Genomic DNA, 19,989 nt, shown 5'->3' on the forward strand with positions numbered 1-19,989 from the left:
TATACAAGTCAAAGCACTAAAAGCTGGTCTGAGAACAAGGCTACATTCAGCATCCACAATGAGGATATTAAAAGACAAAACCTCTAACCTGTCCTCCAGGAAAGGCTGAATTCCCACAGTCAACAGCTATAAGAATATGACAAAAAAAAGTTGTATGCCAATTATAGAGATCCAAGTGTGGCAATATGTGGAACACTTTTACACAAGGAAGTTGTTTTTCACTGGCCATTTATCGTTTATCAGTGTCATACCATATTTAAAAATAAGACTAATACATTTAAACTATATTTTAATAATGTTTTTAATGTGTTCATGTAACAGTATGTACAGTTTTCTATTCTATACACATTCTTAACTTCGTGCTTTCAGTCACTGGCTTTAATGAATCTGGCCAATACTTATGGGTCATAGTTCTAATTGTTATTTAAAATAAATGTTCTACTCCTGAAATGATATTTACCTATGGACTTTACACACTGATGTGGAATTTTGTGCTTGTATCAAAACTGAGGACAGTACTTTGAGATTCCTTTGCAGATACAAACCTAGGTTAAAACACATAGAATTATATGTATCCCAAAAAGAAAAGAAAAATAGGTGAGAAGAGTTGATAAGTTTACTAATTCATCATGATTTATTATGGAGAATATAAAAAGCTATTATCTTGGTTTAATTACAATAAAACCCAAAAAGCCCATTTTCAAGTAATAAATTGCAATAAGTTGCAATAATAATTAAGAGTTGACAACAGCAAAAAACAAGTATTTCATATGTATTAGTTTGTGGTGGTTTATGTGCCTGATTTTATAATAGACACCAAGATTCAGTACTTACTGCTAGAACTATTCATGATAGCTAAGGCAAGTGATTAACCATAACTACAGAATTCCACCTTCATTACTGATCACATAAGGTAAAACATGCCAAAATATACTGATAACTTGACAATGTGGGGTTTAAAATTATAAAGCACCATACTGGTGCTTAAGCTGAAGCAAGTATTCATATGCTTGCTACAGAAATCCAAGTGGGACTAAATAGAATATAACAGTATTACTGACCTGGGACTAACCAGAACTGGTGTACATTCACTGATCAGAGAAGCCATTTATAATGGACTGACCTCAATCGTAACAAAAACACCTGACAAAACCTCCCACAAGCTTCAAATAAGCTGTAAACAAGCCATTTCTCTGTCTTCCTTTATTTGTTATTAAAACTAGATCCTGAAAGAGACAAATGCAAGAGCAGCAAATTGATTTGGTGTTTGTTTATATGCATAAAGGATGCTTTTTTTCCTTGATCATATCTAAGACAATGAAATGGCAATCCCAGAGGATTCAATTCCAGCAGGAGCTAAAAGAAGATAACAGAAGTATCTATAAAATCTGAAGTCAAGAGTCAATGCAGTCATGAAGATTTACATCTGACCTTGCTAGTGGGACGGATTGGCTTATAACACAATGAAAAGGAAACTAATAGATAAGTGGGAACAGGCTAAAAGAACAACTCCCAAAATATTAGTGTCTGATATAAGATTTTAGGCAAAATTTCAGTGAGCGATAGATATACAGATAGACTTTTTATTCCATTAAAAGCCACTTCTCATTATTTATTTAGTTACCCCGTGATTAAATAGTATTTAAGACACTGATCAGTCTGAGAATAATGTAACATCAGAGAAAACTAAAATCATTGCAGTAATCCACAGTGCAGTTCGCACATCCCACCCCATGTGACAACAGAAACCTGACAGCTCCCCCATCAGACTTGCACGTGCATTAGTCCTTATCAACCAACAGCGAGTTAATCAGAAAACAAAGACCTACTCGATAATGATTTATCAGGTCAAAGGACAGACAATCGGCTTGGCCGTCAAAAAGTATATTGGGTAACTCCACCCAGTTTTGGGGTGGAGTTAACTAACTCCACCATCAGACAAAACCATAATGCATAATAAATTTCCAATGCAACAGCATTAATTTATAAGCCCACGTTACAAAGTCACGGGAGTTGTGTGTCTGAGAGATAATAATATAAAATATTCTATTTTATAAGGAAGGTGTTATAGCTTAAAGGTATTCTAAGCACACAAAGAAACCAAAGATAGGTTGAAGGTACATGCAAGTCTCTGACTGTGACAGTATTTTCTTGATCTACAAATCCCATGAGATCAAGACGTCCCTACAGCAAGTGCAAACTTCTACCAGAAGGGAATCAAAGTCCCAGATTTACTGCAGTCTAAATACCAAGGTAGGCAAAAAGGCAGAGCAAATGTTCCAAAAGAACTTTGACTCTTGATTCAAAAACAGGACAGACAGAAAGTCTGAGTGTCATCTGGTCAATAAACATTAGAGACTAAAAGCTGTAGCCTATTTTAGGAGCAGATGACTACTCCTGAAAAGTTCAAGACTAAGTCACTCCTAAAAAGAAGGAACCAAAACAATGATTCTTCTAACAGATATCCCAGGAATGTACCTCTGGATTTGGACAAAAGAGACTTGCAAAAGCTTACATGTGTCATTGGTTAATATAAAACCTACAGTGGTAAATTATCATGGAATCTTCTGACTTAGGACCCATTCAATTAAGCTTTTTTAACAGTCCTGTATCTTGTACGAAATTTAGTTTATAAATGCCACTTTTTAAATTTTATTTACAAAGGGGGAAAAGTTTACATTTATTTTTCAAGCATTGCTTGCCTGTTTTCTGAAATGTCAACACATTAAGTTAGTGAGAACAACTGATGGGTACTACATCTTGCTGGTTTTTACTATAGGGAATAGCTAATTTCAATTCAAGCAATATTGGAAGAGCTTATCTGGAATTTTGCCCATTTACAGACACTAAGCTTTTTTCTTGGCTAGTCTGCAAACATTTTCAAGTAGTAAAAAGCTGAGATTTTAGTTTTTCTTTTTTACTACATAGTTATATAACACTGATCCTTTTGTGAACAATGATTCATTAAGCATGAATCCACACTTCCCTCCAAATGATGTAAGCTCATTCTATCATGTAATGTTGCAGTTCTCTCTACACCTAAAAATTGTGTTCCAGGATTAACATGGTAAGTCTTTTAAGGCTACACCACACCCTAAACAAAAATAAATTATAGCAGTTACATGAGACAATTTTAGAGAAGACCCCTTTACCATCCCACTTGATCACAGTCAATTTTATGCCTTCAAACTATTGAGTCCTTTCTGTAACTATACACAGAGCAACAAATTTTCAAGGGATTTGTAATTATAGAAAGGACACAAAAAGTGTTTTCAGAAAAAACAAACAAACAAAAGATGCTTAAAGAAACAATCCCTCAAAGCTACCAGAAGAAAATACAAGGTTCTCTAGCTTCTGTTAATACAACCACAAAAAAACTTCCTATATAAGAACCCAACATTCTGAAGATCCATGTGTATTTGTAAGCTTACTTGTGAGTATAATATTCTGTATTTAAAATTTAGATACTGTATATAATTTACCTCCCTGCTAAGCAATAATGATTTTTCCAATTTGCTACTACTGCAAAAGTCTGTCATTAGCTACTTATTGTGGCATAGCTGAGATTGACCCTTTTTATATGCACAGACATATACATATGCACACATGCATGTACATATTTACATATATATATGTAAAATTTTGACAGTTTAAATAAATACACATAATTTTTTAGTCCTTGGAGCCACACTGTCTTCACCTACTACATTATTTGTTTTTCCCTCAGTTAATGGCTTTGCAATTATTTTTTTCAGAGCACTTAAACATTATTCACATGCAGGAGAAAGGCAGATAGAAAGCAGCTCATCTGCAGCATAATTTCATAATTACAAAGATCAGCAAATTATTAAGCAATATAACCCCTATCTAAGAATTTATGTCAAATTTTAATGTCAGGTTTCTCATGCTTGAGCAGTCTGTTACTCTGATAGGAAATTATCAGGAGATAACTGGGAGAACATGGTTTTTTTGTGCTCACACAGTAAAAACACTTTGCATGGAGGAGGGGCAGTAGGGAATCTGGATTAATTCTCTCTGCCGGAGAAAAGACTTTTGTCCAACAATAACTTTTATCAAGAGATAAAAGCATATATAGCACATGTTTCCTGACATGCAGTACGAACTCAGGAACGAGAAGTATTTGGCGTGAAACTGCAATGTCTGGGTTACAGTGACCATTTTCCCAGTATGACCCTGGAAACACTGTGGCTCTAAGGATACACTGTCAGGATCTAGTTCAGAATGGGATTTAACTGAACAAATAATTAAAGGAGTAACATGTCTGTGCCATGAGCCTGAGATTACTACTAGACGTCTATGGCAAAATGTCAGATGAGTGAACCAAAATGAATGTTTAAACAGGATGAACACACTTGGGGCTACTGAGACAGATCTGTGATCTCTTTGGTTTCATTAAATGTTTAGTATGATTATGGAGTATTGTTTAAAAAAAACTGAGGAGAAAAGAAATCCAGAACAGAGAAGCATATCTTCAAAAACTATGAAAAAACTACCAAAGCAGTGTCTTTTCATCTAATCCAACGAACCACAACATTTGGGATAAGTCTGCAACAATATCCATAAAAATCAATTAATTCAATTTCTGTCAATATGCAGCATCTTGTTTTTTGATTTATGTTTACAGTATCAGCAAATCAAACTACATAAAGAAAGGAAGTCACTCTGGAAAGAGCACAATCATCTTGATACCCAAAATTCAGCATATAATAAGTTTTACTGGACACTTCATCTCTGCAAATATTATCGTTATCCATAATTCATAATTAATTAATTTTGCACTTAATTCAAAATTTATATGGTCTGTTTTTTGCTAACATGTTACATATATCACCACTGTCTCATCCATTCTCATATATCTGGAAATATTCTACTGTGCACTACTTGCAAAAACGAGGTAGACATAAAAATCCTTACAGCGAGTGCAGTGTACCAAACATTTCCACTGCTGTAAGTTACTGTTATCTAAACAGAGTGCTCAGGGCTTTACAGGAGTGTGCATTTTAAAACCACTGCTATGAGAACTTGATAGTTCTTTCCAAAAGAGAGTACCTTTGCTTCTTTCTTTGTGATACTTTAGCTGTATGTAGAAAAAAATACATCAAATTCTAGTTGTTGCTGCTGTTTCCTAAATGTTCTTTTATCTCTTTTACTTAGCCCCTCTTTGCATTCACTAACATGTACATTTCCTTAACCAGTTATTCTCCTCAATTTCAGGAGACATAATCACAAACGATCACTGAATGTATTCAATTAGCTTCTGTATTTCATAAACCTGCAAACAATTTCAGTAGAAAATACAGTCTGAGTAGTACCATCATACTTTCTTTCATCTAAAGTTCCTTCTTACTCTTCTCTATGTTGAACTTCTTACTCTTCCTAGCTTAATAACCTTGTATACTTGTCGTATTCTTTCAAGCGTGAGACAAAATTATTGTGCCTAAAAAGACTAATCCACAGGAATATCTAAGAAAGTCAAATTAGTGAGTGCTAATTATAGGCTGATGTCAGATGCTGACCACGCTCTAATGCAATAACAGCAGCAGATCAATGATCGCTCACATGCTGTTAGTTTTTGACATGAATTCAGGTTTTCAAGTAAATTAGGCTTAAATTACCGTTAAAATTAAGTAAGAGGATATCTAGTCACGTGTTGCCTGTAACACTACCAACTCAAAATTAAATAAAAAAAAAAGGAGGAAAAAAGTGGTTTGAATCGAAACATTCTTGCTACCAAATTTTTTATCTGGGTTATAAATATGAAACATACAAATTCTGTGAAGAGGCAAAGAACTTGAAGATGCTAAGATCTATATAAAAAGAATTCTTCTAATCAGAAATGGTTTATAAAGTGGTTTATACATCCAGCAAAACCTTTTAAACAAGAAGCATTGTAATCACACTCTTGGAGATAGCACAACAGGTAAGGCACAGTCATTCATATCACACTAAATGTTCTGCTTTTAAAGGTCCACCCTATTGAATAAATAACAGAGAGAGAGCCGTGAACAAAGATGGATCCTCCTCAAGGAATGCAACAGCTAAATCACAGACAGTTCCTAAAGTCACACACTCTTTTTGGAGGAGGAGATGGGATGGAGTATATGAGACACTGAACAAAACCAGTTAAATACATCAGATCAGGATACTTTCCTCTTGTTAGCCTTTATTTTCAAATAAGTATGGGTGGAGAGGATTTTGCAAAATTGGGCTAGCAGATGTAAGACACAGAAGTAAGTGACCTAAAAAAATTACACAGGTACTGGACCTACCAGACATAAACCCAATTCAGCTTCACAGGTTACTGTAATAACTACTCCAAGTAGGAGACAGTGAAAATGACATCTATGAAAAATGTTACCTCCCTTATACTGATGTATTTTTCTAAATCCTTCACCCTCTTGCTCCAAAGTCAATATTAAGATAGATAAATATACACTCACATGTGACTACTTAAATCTACAAGAGGGGAGAGGAGATGGTTGTTTCTTGCTCATAAATCAGAACATGGTATTACAGTAACTCTAGAGAATTCTATATAATTCATCATTTTAGCCTCAAAAACTTCAATTTTATTAATAACTTTAAGTTTAAATTTATATTTAACAGCATTTCGTATGTAAATAATGGCTAAACATTTAACACATTAACATCATTACTTATATTAAGTTTGATCTTCAGATCAGGAAATGATTAACATTGGCATGACCCAAAGTAAAGTTTTGACATATTCACTACTAGCAATTTTTTTCCACAAACATTCAGGTATTGTCTTTTTTTTGTCCTTAAATAGCAAGTCACCAACTTCCTGCACAAAAAAACATAGCAGTAATAACTGGTCTTGAATTTTAAGTGCCTTTGTCCAAGCAACTCATCCTTTTTTTAAATTTTATTTTACTTTGCAACAGGACAGAATAATATGCTAGAAGGAACCATCTTTCTTAATTATTTGACCACCTTCTCTGCCAGGTTTCTCACTCTGTAAATTCATGTTGGCAAAACCTACATAGTGCAGAACCTGGAGGAGCAGATGCTACAGTAGTTGTGCAAGCAAGTTAATGACAAACATAACCTACAAGGTTCATCAGACTTGGTCAAAATGAGGGGTGTCCTGCTCTGTGAGACACCCCAGTCAGAATCAACAGGTCCAGGATCCAGGAATGTTTGTGGAAGGGGGGAAAAGCAACCATAAGCCATCCACAACCATTCACAAAATGATGTTTGTCAGTTTAGAAGAATTTTTGTAAGTATGAGGTGTTTTGAATAAAACATTTGAGTTCAAGAAATTAATGCTTTTTTGACAGAAATTTGTTTTGCTGAGTTTGCAACTTCTAGTTCCAGAACAGTGGTCACCTTTAAAGTTTCGATGTAGAGAGGTAAACCCTCAGCCCCACTCCAAAAATCAAATAATAAACCCCCTATATCGACTTTTCATCTCTATAGATACCCACAATGAGACAAACATCTCTTTCCTGAATGCAATGATCAAAATGGTCAAAGTAATAGAGAAAAGGAAACCCTATTTCCCTTCTCCAGTACTACTATCCTTTTTGTCAACATCCTGTATAATTTGAAGCACTACTGTAATATGTAAATAATGCTCTGCTTTTTGAGTCCATTTTGGCAAAGCTTTTCTCTATCACACTAGATCAGTATCTCACACACTGACACATAATCTGGCAGACCAGTTACCGTCACATTTTTCTGCTGCTCTGTAATATGAACTGATTTAGTGCATAGAGCTGAAAGCTTTTGTAACACACTGAATGATATATAAAACAAATGGACCATTGTTCTAAAAAGATAAAAAATTATGTAGACCCTGGACAATGCAGTAACATGAAGTTCCAATGACTTCTGCACTGTTTTTTGGTTAGCGAGTCACATGGACACCGCAGCAATTTAGCATGAAAGTAACACCACATAAACACAGTTTTCATCAAAATACAAAGGTTTTTAATACAGATCATGCTTTATTAAAAATAAAACACAATCCAATATGTCTTGGAGAAAACATCCAGAATGTCTTATAATTTACCTTGCAGAATGTTCTTCTTTGTTCCAACACAGCTATACCCTACATCTGTTTTCAGGGTACCATTTCTTTAACAACAATATACTTCTTTTCATATCACAGCTCAGATTTTAAATGGCTTGTATTCAACCAAAGAACTGAACTACAGACTTGACACATTATTCACTACGAAATGAAATGCTAACTTATTCCTTGAATATGTTGATATGTTTAAATTATCCACATTTTATAAGGAAATTTTAATATTGTCTAACCTTCGTGGTTTCACTATTTTTGCTGCAAGAACAAAAGATAGTTACCATGAAAGTTATGATTGGATAACTTGACTTTTCATGTACCAATTTTTATTTTTTAATTTGCATTTTTTATCTTTTTACAAAAATGTTTATTTTAAAAGGGAAAAAAAAATCAAAATTTTTAAATTTTTTATTTAATTTTAATCACAGTGTTGTGTTGCTGTTTCCATTCAAGGTGTAACAGTTGATTAAAATCACGTAATTTCAACTTGTTGTAAAAAGAAATCCAGTGATTTATTATGGATTTAAAGTTTACAACGTACTAAACAATTTTAATTTTCCTCCTATTATGAATTATTGCTGTGCTAGTGTGGAGTCAGAAGACCTTGATCAGGACTACTGAAATCAGCTGAATAGTGCAGAAAATTTGCATCCCAGCTCCAGCCTCCTAAACCATGCAGGCTCTGCACTTCCATGGAGGAAACTGCAGCATTTGCAGGTCCCTACCAGGAGAATAAAGCACAGCTGTGCAGAAAACAACACACACCAACAACCTGACATGGTCAGGACAAATTTCTCTTTCAGATCTAACATCAGAAGAAGACAACAATTAAAAAGGCAATAATTTGTGCAGAGACACTTGATTTCCTATTTGCATCTATTTCAAAGGGAAGACAAAGTAGGACATAGTAAGTCCAATTTTTTGTTCTGTCTTCTTTCTAGAAGAACGTGGTGATCTAATACTCAATTTATATTTAATATCCAGCGCTTCCTTTGAACCTTCCAACAAGAGTAAAATAAATAAGCAAACGTTTAACGATACGTTCAAAATACAAATTTAAAAGCAGCACTTTCGAGCTCTATTTTATATTCAACAATCAATGCTGATAAAAAAGAAAAGCATAAATTAAAATAATTTGGTTGTGATGCTCTTCAGAGATTTAAAATATACACATTAAATAAAATACCATGGCTCTATTCATAATTAAAGCTCTGTTTAAAGACACCCAACCAAAGCTCTTCTGAGTCTTCCACAACTTTTCAGCAGACACACTAAAGACCTTACACCATAAGGATTTTCTGACAAGTGTTAAACATCCACAGCGTATAAACTGACCTATTTGTAGTATTTTTGCTCAGTTACAAGGTTTGGGACATGATCAGAGTACTCACAGGTCACAAGCAGCATGCTAAGCTACACCACAAAAGACAAGATGTTAGGATACATGGGTATCCTCACGTTTGCTTCCAATGGGAGTTGATTCTGTGTAAATGGAGATTTAAAATATAACAGGAAGTTACACGTTTACTCCAGGGATGATCACCTTGGAAAATAACAGATGAGCAACACGTGTAGCATAAAGATCACAGCAAGTCGTCTCCTGTGGCTAATATAACTTTGGAGGGAACAGTAAAAACACTACACAACACTTAAAAGTTATTATTACATGTCTCTGGGCTTTAAGAGTTTAGTGAGAAGTTAGAAAAAAGGTGTTATTTTGATTCTGCCTTTTCTCCTCTTGCTGCCCTCCCACAATAAGATTTTTACACAGATGAAATTTTTCATTAGCTAATGGTGTGCAGAAGAACTTGCCTTGCCATCAGGCAAAACCAGAGATTTGAAAGTTGGATGTTCTAGAGTTCTATTGTAAAAATATAGTCACCTGTACTACTGTCACCACTGAGCTTTAACCAACAGTCAGAACATTGTCGGCTTTTCTTCTACAAAAAAAACCACAAAAAAACAAAACAAAAGGTTCAAAAAACAAACTGGGGGAGGAGGAGACAAGGGGGGGATTATACCAAAAAAAAGGCTTTTTGTAAGCTGAAATTGATTAATTAAATAGGTGCAATTTTTCACTGGAGAAAATTCCTTTTGAAAAAATAAAACTGATTCCCAAGGGCTTTTAAAGAAAATATCCTGAAGCACTTTAGTACTTGAAGTCATTCGTTCTTTATTAACAGTTTTTAGCATTCCAATCTGAAATATTTTGAAAAATGATAATGCAAGGATTTTTTTTTCAGCCAACAGTCACTAACAAGACTGAATCAGTCTTCAAATTCTGCCCCAAAAGTGGTATAAACTTTGTAAAACCATTTTCATATGTTAAACTTACTTAAACTCAGTAGACCAAGAATTCCAGATCTGAAAAGCATCACTTTTCAGGTCAGACTGAAATAAGACTGGAAAAGTTAGCCCTTAAAAAAAGGCATATTGTGTGAAGAAAACAGTAAATTTAATTAATCTTTAAAAAGAAGTTACAAAGAATGCAATGAAGTTTGCACGATGAACAGAATGAGTAGTAACAGGTTCAAACTTCTGCTACAAAATGTGAGACTGGACGTCAGAAAATACCTTCCAAGGGAAAGACAAAAGATCACTCAAATGTATTGCCTGGGAACACTATAAAACCTCTAATCTGAGAGGTCTTTCAGAGCAGGTCAGACAAATATCTGTCAGAAGTTCATTACCTTTGTGTGACCACAAATGACATCCCCAGATCCTTCCTGAGCCCATTTTTCTATGATTCTGTCAGATATCTACTAAAGATGACAGAGCTCTAAAGAGAAGAAAATTCCCAATAATGGTGACAGCTGAAAATCAGACTCAAAAATGCCGAACAAATATACATTTTAAGGATTGATTTTGTTGGCTTTATTCCTCAGGTACATACCATATGTATAAACGACATCATAAACTTCAGGTGCCACACAGGAAAGAACTGTTAACAGCACGGAGGGTATCTAAAAATTTTTCAATACTGGTGATTAAAATTCCTTTCTCTTGCTAATTTCGAAACAATTCAGAGATAGTTGCTTTTTATGTTCGAAACATTTGTATTGTTTTCATGAGCTACAACTTCAGAAGAGTTAAAAGAAAGTATTTAAAGGCAGTAACACATCCCCTCTTTGTTCTTTAGAGAAGCTTGATGTCAAGAAAAAATGCTTTCTCCAACTGCTTGCTGATAATCTCCCATGATGTCTACCATAATAATACAGACTGCAAAACAGACAAATATTCTTTAACTGTTTTTAAACTTAGTTTTTATAAAGCCTTATATAGCTTTATAGCAGATGCTTGTCTTTCAGAAGCAATTCCAGAGATAACCCCTGACTTTGCACTCCTCTGTCACATATCCTTTGAATTTTATTAGTTATCTTTTGCATTTTTAACTAACAAGGTACCATTGGCACAACTATCTTAGGCAGCTTGGAGTTTGACCACAGCTTTGTATGCTGACTCAAGTAAAAGGGAAATTATTACTCTGGGTTTCTTACACTGGCCTTCTTCAACAGCACAATTCTTGTAAAAACTGCAGTTTGCTGTCTCACAGAGTAGCTGATGAGACACAAACACAACCCAAAAGGTGTTTCATTACAACCTTCTGGCATTATCTCTGAATACATTTTATATAAATCGACTTCTTATTATATACTGTTGGCAGGTTGCCCTAAAGAGTTCACCCCTCTGCACTGGAACAACTTCAAGGAACGTGTTTAAAATTCAAACAATCCATCCGCTCCTAAACCCTACATTAATAGGTACAGGATAAGAACCACAATATTTATCCATTTAATACACCTCATATATGACAGTTTACCTGCCTGTCTGATCTCAGATACCCCAGTTTCCATAACATTACATGATCCACACATTTTTGCCTCACTTCCTCTGTTTCTATCTGAGATAGCAAGAACGGCTTTCTTTGCAGTGAAGGATAGAGGAAACAGGTGGTTTTGTTTGTTCTTCTCATTTAGATGAATTAAGAATTCTGGTGGATTAAAGTTCTGGTATTTAGCATTTTGATACAGTTGGCATTTGTTTCTATTCAAAGGATTCAATTGTCTAGAGTTTATTTCTTCTCCTAGCAAGATTTTTTCCCAGCAGATCTTCTGGGAGACTGTCTGCAGATAGGATTAGATTGGAAATGCTATTGCCTTCAGTGTACTTAAGACACTGGCAATGATGAGAATTTAAATGAGAGATATCAGATGTCTGCATTATGCACTTCACAAATTCTTTCTTGCCTAAGGGATGTAATAACAACAACAACCCTAACTCATTTCCAAGTTAATTTAAAAGCAGAATTTGATGGCAGAATATTTGCATACGTTAGCTTCAAGACAGATGCAATATATGCCATTAATATTTGCACCCATACATTTTAAGGTTTCGTTTTCTTTTCTACAAATACTTTGTGTGTACTATAAAACCCATGCAATCCTTTTTCCACTGGGGGTTTTGGAAAGTAAGGGGGAAACCCCAATTCTTATAAATTAACAGAATATTCCTTTGCAGGGGAAGGACTTGATCAATTTGTATTTTTCTAATTTTCAGAATATGCCTCTTCATCTTGTATTTAGTTTCAGATAGCATGTACTGAGTAAACAGCTTTCTTTACATATCACAACTTTATTTTCCTTTAGAACTAGGAAACAGGAGGCAGTTTAGAGGCAATTTCTTCCATTAACAGATCAACTTTCTTAACGGAAGTTTGTATTTTGTATAGAATGGATTTGAGTTATCTCTGTGAGAGGAGATGTGCTATACAATTGAAATGCTTTGCTAACCTACAAATGACAAGACACAGCCTCAGAAACGCATGTAGGCACAAGAAAACGTGGTGATAAAAATAAAAGGTTCCACTGGCTTTAAGTATTCTTAAAAGTGAGACATGAGAATAAATGCTAGCACAGCACTGCTCCCTAATCTCCCACTCAGGTGCCAAATCAAGAAACCCAACAATCATTAGCAGCCTCAAGAAAAAAAAAAAAAAAAATCTATCTCAGCTGCTGAGCTGCCAACTACATTTCTCACTTCTCCCTACCAAAATTCAGGGTTATAGCCCAACTCTTGATTCAATCAATTGAAGGGATCTTGCCAAATCCAAAGGGAGCTGAATTTGGTTTCTTTCTCTTCCAGTCCTCCAGGAGGAGATGAGTTTACTTAAAGCTTCCAGAAATACTTCTGTTTCACTGACATTACTGGTTCTCCTAAGAAAGGATACTTGTCTTATGTCTGGTAAATAACTGTGTACATACATAAATGAAAGAATTAACACTGTTTCATCAGATACTATTATCTGTTTGGCTTAAAAAAAAAAAAAAAGAGTAGGCAGGGGGATGTGCTAAGCCTGTAACTGTGTTTTCCCATATTTTACATTAACTGAAAACAGATATACATTAGTCTTTTAGCATTCTCAGAAAGAGAAATTAATTCCATGTCTTTTCAATACTCCATGCTAACACCGGTTCAAAACATTCATTTTCTTAAGCTTCAGCATTAACCTCGGATCTACACAATTTCTCCTTTATTTCCTCTCCTTCCTCAAACACTTTCAAGAATATTAATCTGAATAAGCATTTCAAATCAGATGAAATGGACTAAGAATTCTATTTTACTTTTATGGATATTTGTTTAAATCAAACGAATCACGGGTGGTTTAGAGTGTAATTTAATTATCTGGGCATGCATTTTATGTGTACAGAATTGTGACTTTTACTTTATTGCTCCCATTGGAAAAGTGCATCTTCATCACAACCTTAAGCAGGAGTGTAAATTTCACAACTTCAAAAGACAGAAAAGGAACTAGGAAATCATACTATTTAGTAATTTTTTTTTCCAAAGTGAAAGTATTAGAAAATTCGGTCTAAGGTACTCAGTAGAAAGCAAATAAAACCTGAAATAATATGAGTACAGACTACAGCTTCCCAATAGAAACTTAAAACTATCATTAAATACAACGCTTTGTTTTATTTCTTATTTCTTTTTACCATTACACTAATTTATCCTCCCCAAAATAATAAGACTAATAGAGAATTGTTTTCAGAAAATGTTTAAGAGGGATAAATAGATAATGTTTTGCCAGTGACTTCTCTGGTGCACAGAGCTGCTTGAAGGAATGATATTATTTGAACAGAAACAACAGTAATAAACACTGGTTTACTGCAGTACTCAAAAACTTAAGCATGTGCTGAAGGGTGCACTTTTGTAAACACATCAAGGAAAACATCATGACATTTGAAATGCAGACTGTTACACTGCTGCATTAAAACTCTTAGTTTTGCAGATATTCAAAAGTAATTGATCTTCACAAGGTTTTTCACTATGTCTATGTATTCTTCAAACTGAAAGTATTTTCTACCACACAGAAGTTACAGCAGACTGAAGAAGGCAAATATCTGCTAAATGCAATAATCTAGGGGAAAATCTGTAAATAAAAAACACTGTAAAAATGGAGTGTTGATACTGCCAAAATTAATCAATAATTAAAGTGCTTTGACAAGAAGCTTTCTCAAGAGCCTCTATCTTCTGAATGTTAAATTATGAAAGCATGAATCAGATGTTATTGAATACAGCAGTGTTTCATGTGAATATCATATGTTCCTGTACTACTGAACCTGAGTTAAAAGATTCAAGTTTAAAAATCTGTTTGTTATTTATTGCATTCTTATACCATAGCATCAGACTTGAAAAGGTTTCATTCTAGAGGATTGTCAGAAAAACAGTAGGGATAATGTAAAAAGTACTGGTTTTATATAAGTGAAATTTAGTATTTGTACAAAATATTTATTCTGAGTAAGTCATTCTAATTAAAAGAGTACATTGCTTCTGTGTGGACTGCAAAAAATTTCAGACCAATTGGTAAAAATTATGCAAGATTGGATAATCAAAAGAAGTTAGGTATCAAGAATACCTAGGTAACAAGTAAGAGTCCTACAGATATCTTGGCCTTCACACCAAGGCTTTCACCCTGATATTTATAAACCATTTTTCTTTACAGTTCTTATCTAAAAAGGTTTAAAACAAGAAAAGAGGTATGTGACAGCAAAGACATGAAACCTCTTCCTGTAATTTCAAGGGGCAGGAGCCTGAAAGCGAATGCACTGAAGTGCTTTGGGTTTGGGGACTGTTTTCTGGTTTGGTGGGTTTTGGTTTTGTTTTTCTTACGAAGGAAAAGAAATACCTAAAACTAAGGAAGAAAATTGTGATGTTTTCCAGTAAAAAAGGGAGATGTAGGTAGGCAAACTGTAGATTTGCTGTTGATATTACTGAAGGTAATAATGTATTTTACTTATTTATTGTTTACTAGCACTACCTTGAGTATACGAACACAGCCAAGTTGATTCTATGCTGAGGATGTGTACTCCATGGAAAAGATTTCTTGGCCAGAGTTCCAGCTGCCTGACTTCTTACAGGCTGAGTTTTTGAACAGGATCACACAATCACAACACTTTAGGTACACAGGCTATTTCATCTGAGCTAACAGAAACAACCACATTGCTGAGAGCAACCACAGGCTGTGAAAGCACTGCTCAATAAGCAGGTGATGTAATAACAATGCAATGTAATATCTATATTAAAGTTGCTAAAGAGTTACTTAACAGCAGCTTGGAGCTATGTAATGCTGTATTTCAAGTTCATTTCAGGTTTTCTAAGGCAAACATGAAAGTAAAGACAGAGGCATTTCCAGATAATGATGTGTGCAACTACACAAATATAACCTAGATATGTGCTACAGCTACACTCATAAACTGATAATTTTCACAACAGGAGGTCTGTTGATTGCCCTTGACATGAAAAATATCTTAAATCTCAAGTGCAGCCTTCTTCCTCCTTTAAAATGTTGTATCTGTATGTTATGTTGTCAGCTTAATACAATGGATTACTTTTGATGAAACTAGGCTTGAAGTATTGTGATATGAATGATTTTTTTAAAATTTATTCAATAGTGAATCATTTTCTGGCCTTGCTTTATTTACACATTGGAAGCACTCTGGAAAAGTGCCACTGTAATAAAAGATGGGAGAACACACAAAATGGAGTGGCTGGTATTTTAAAACACCTAGGTCAGACTGTGAAAGCCTAGACAACAAGCCATGTAACTAAATCAGGGAAATTATATTCTTAGCTTTTTAGATTTTTAACTTATGGTTAAGGGCACGTATCATATGCCACGCTCAGAACTGTTCTTAAGTCCCATCTGTTTGATCCCTTTCTCCTGGTTTTACTGACAGCAAGGGCTATGCCTGGATTACAGTTACTACTATGCAGAAGACTCACAATAAAACCTTGCAGGATATAAATATTTATCCAAACTGAACTTTCATTAAATTAGAAGTCAATCCTTCCGGTCCCATGACAGATTTTAAACACAGCTGAGAAATGTTCATATAATTCTTTGATGAACTAAATGTAAAAATTGAAAATTTATGAATAAAAATGAACAAGATCACCAAGCCCACTATTCACCAGAACAAGATGTATGCATTAAAAGCAGACTATCCTATGAAAACTGAAAAATCTGGGATTGTAACCACAATAGTGCACTTTGGATGCATATCTATAACCTGCTGTAATTTGGTCAACTGGAAATGACGCTTTGTTTACTGTGTATTTGTGAGTCTATTCTTTCCCTCTCTATTGTAAAAAAACTTATTCAGGCTTTATACTGCTTGCTTCATGAAGAAGGAGGACAGGAGCACAGGATGAAAGGAGTATCTCACCCAATATATTCAAATCTACAAAGAGTACATCAGAGTTCACTGCCAATGCCAAGACCTCCTCCGCATACACAATAGTCTTAATGGCTTCTTTTAGAGGACAAGTTTTAAAAGTGTAATCCTCTTCTCCCCTCAAAAGTTTTAGTCAATCATTCATCCAGTGTCTTCCAGTCCTAAATGGTTAACAAAAAGAAAATTTAGGGACTAAAAAGAAAAAGTAAAAAACATTTACACACACAGAAAACCAAAACCAACCAACCAAACACAAAAAAACCCAAACAAACTAAATCCAAACAAACAAAAAGCACCAAACAAAAAAATGCAAAGGTAAACTCAAAAAAATCCCAGAGTGACTTGAGACTGGGTCTTTGAAATAAACTTGTACAGAGAAAACCTAAACAGTTTTTTTTAAAGCCTGTATTATGTAATACCCAGTTAAATGCTGATGTATCAGTGTTGACTGTGTACTTGATTTGTCTTGTGTAAATTACAAATAAAGGCACTCTCACCATTCAGCTTAAGTTCTCAAGGTGGCAACAGTGAAAAAATGTCAGCATATGGAAAAGCTAAATATGAAGTTCCCTTACTGTTGACCTACCCTATCCTTAAAACAAGCTCATATTAAATCATTCACAAAAATAAATACTGAAGTCACACCTTCGAAATAGCACAAACAACATCCAGTGTATCTTATCTGTTACCTAACCACGCAGGAGAACTCTTGCCAGTTCACATCCCAGGCAATTTTTCACCAAGAGACAGTGAGTAAAATGTACCAGTTTGAATAAAAATCGAGTTAGAGAATTTGAAACTATAACCACTTTTATTTTTCTGCCTCAAGTTGTCAATTAGGTTTAAAAAAAAAAAATCCCATGACTTCAGGATACCACCTCCGTAGGTGGATAAGAACGGAAGATGCACAATCAGGACTCCCTCCAGCCTCCTCATTTACTGTATTCCCAGTGGTCTCCTGCAACACGGCCTCCCCCTTGCCCTTTGCCAAGGGTGCATGTCAGCCCCACTCTCCACAGCTACAGGTTCAGAGTAGGTAAGGCACATATCTCACAGAACAGAAACCAGTCACAGAGACAGTGCTCTACAGCATCTCATTGCCAATGCCATCACTGACAGCTGGACATCAACACATGTTCATCTCCTCTTACTTTCAAACAATATCATGATGAATTCTGTAAACTCTGAAAGGTGCCTGAGCTGCAGTTTAGTCTCTTTGCATTGACAGTATGGTTCAGGAGGATACAGAAGAGGTCTGGGATATAACTCCAGTATTTATTAATTCCTATCAAATCCCTCCTTTTTGTTTTTCCCCTTTATCATTAGCATAGTTATCCTTAAACATGTACACACAACAAGAAGGACTGCACAACCCGCTAAGCATATCATCCTCTAACACTTTCTGAACCTGACAAAGTGGGATGAAAAGTTTTTTGCTCCATCAAGGTCTTCTATCTGCAGCTGTTCCACATGGTAAATTCCCATTTCAGTAAACTGGTGCTCTGTTCCCAGAACAGATGCAAAATCAAACCCACAATGAGAATATACAATGCATCTTGATTCTGAGAACAAAGTATCATTTTATCTTCATAATTCTGCATTCAAATGATTCTCTTAATTGCCATGGGAATTCCATAACCCTAGTAAAATTTTTCTTTGTTACTAGTTAGCGGACAAATACAGTGCATCAATATTGTATTTTTCTATATGAGTACATTCTAGCTGTTATTTCTGAGCACTGTTACAAGCTACAGATAGAAAAACACCTGCATCACACTCACTACTACGGTCCTGACAGAGAGACATAGTCTGTTACCAAGGTAGAGATACAGCCTTTGAAGGTCAAATTTAAAGGTTTTTCTTCATTAATTACATACATACCAGTACAAAAGTGATTTTAAACAAGCTGCTGTTTGTAGTGTTGAAGGTCATTACAGCATTAAACAAAGCAATATAACTAATCACCTTTTAAATTTTAAAATGCATCTTCTTTTGCCATATGAATTTTATTGCCTTATACATGTCTTCTTATGTTGCACAGTTCAAAGTACCTACTGAAACAAGCAGATGTTTAATTCCCAGAGAATGTGCCAATGCCAGAAACCTGTACAAGCAATGCAAATCTGTCACACACGGAAGCAACAGATCCACAAATGATACTGGTACTTCCCTATGGAAGGATAACACAAGAGAAGGTGATGAAAAAACTTCACTCTGCTGTAAAGAATGAGAAGTCAACATTCTGTCTTGTTTAGTTAAGGAGAAAAGCTTGGATGGAAAAGCTTCTAACCATTAGTCAGACTGCACTATCGGAATCACAGTAAATAAACAAGAATGTGGCAAAGGCAGGCAATGGGAAAGATCCTGAAAGTCAAACAAACAATCAAACAAAAAAAGAAAGCAGCTCTCTTATGAAATACACTCCTGCAGATATTAAAAAATGTAATCTATACAGTTTACAAAAACAATCTGTTTAGCTACTAAATTTACCAGCCTAATTAGAAATTCTCATATAGATCCATTTTCTCTGCTGTTAATTTGAACCACTTTTGTCCAGTTTGAATATTCTGACAACGAAAAACACTGAAATATTTGAGTGATCTAATTCCCTTAACAGCTCATGATGTTTCTAAAAAGGACTGAAAACCATACCTGCTTTGAGAAAAAAAAACAACCACCTGTGAAGTTTTATGATGGAAGTAGAAAGAGACATCAATATTCTATAATAAATTACTTATATTTAATTTAAGCATGCCATAAAAAAATATAAAATAAAGAGGGGAAATGAATGCTCACTGAAACATATTCAACTGAATGGGAAACATTACCAGCATAGTATTAAAAATGGAAATATCAGGAATATTCTTCTGATCATAAGCAGACTTTCACAAATCTCTAAATCCATAAATTTCCACTTTCAAACCAGGCACATATGATTTTGTGACTTCCTTCCTACTTTTAGTGGGATTTAGCAGCTCAAGGCCCAAATCCTTCAGGAAAGTTCCCTCTGAGTGTCTTAGATGCTTTTTATTATTTATGTTAAGAGTTTTCCATAGATTTAGATGTTCAGTTTAGAATTCAGCATATGAGAGTCTTCAATTCACCTTCTGTATGCCATATACAATATCTTAGGAGTAAATTAAAACATCAAAAGTACAGGTTTTCATTTTGGATTACTGCTAT

The 19,989-nt window shown here is 34.7% G+C and overlaps 1 protein-coding gene across 1 annotated transcript in view; it reads right to left on the bottom strand.

The window, feature by feature from the left end:
• The window catches only part of NRG3 (neuregulin 3), a 362,476-nt gene that overhangs the window by 198,920 nt on the left and 143,567 nt on the right, over positions 1-19,989 (bottom strand). The window lies entirely within an intron of this gene.

Source organism: Corapipo altera, unplaced genomic scaffold (assembly GCF_003945725.1).
Source record: "Corapipo altera isolate COAL_440 unplaced genomic scaffold, ASM394572v1 53, whole genome shotgun sequence".
Taxonomy (NCBI): domain Eukaryota; kingdom Metazoa; phylum Chordata; class Aves; order Passeriformes; family Pipridae; genus Corapipo; species Corapipo altera.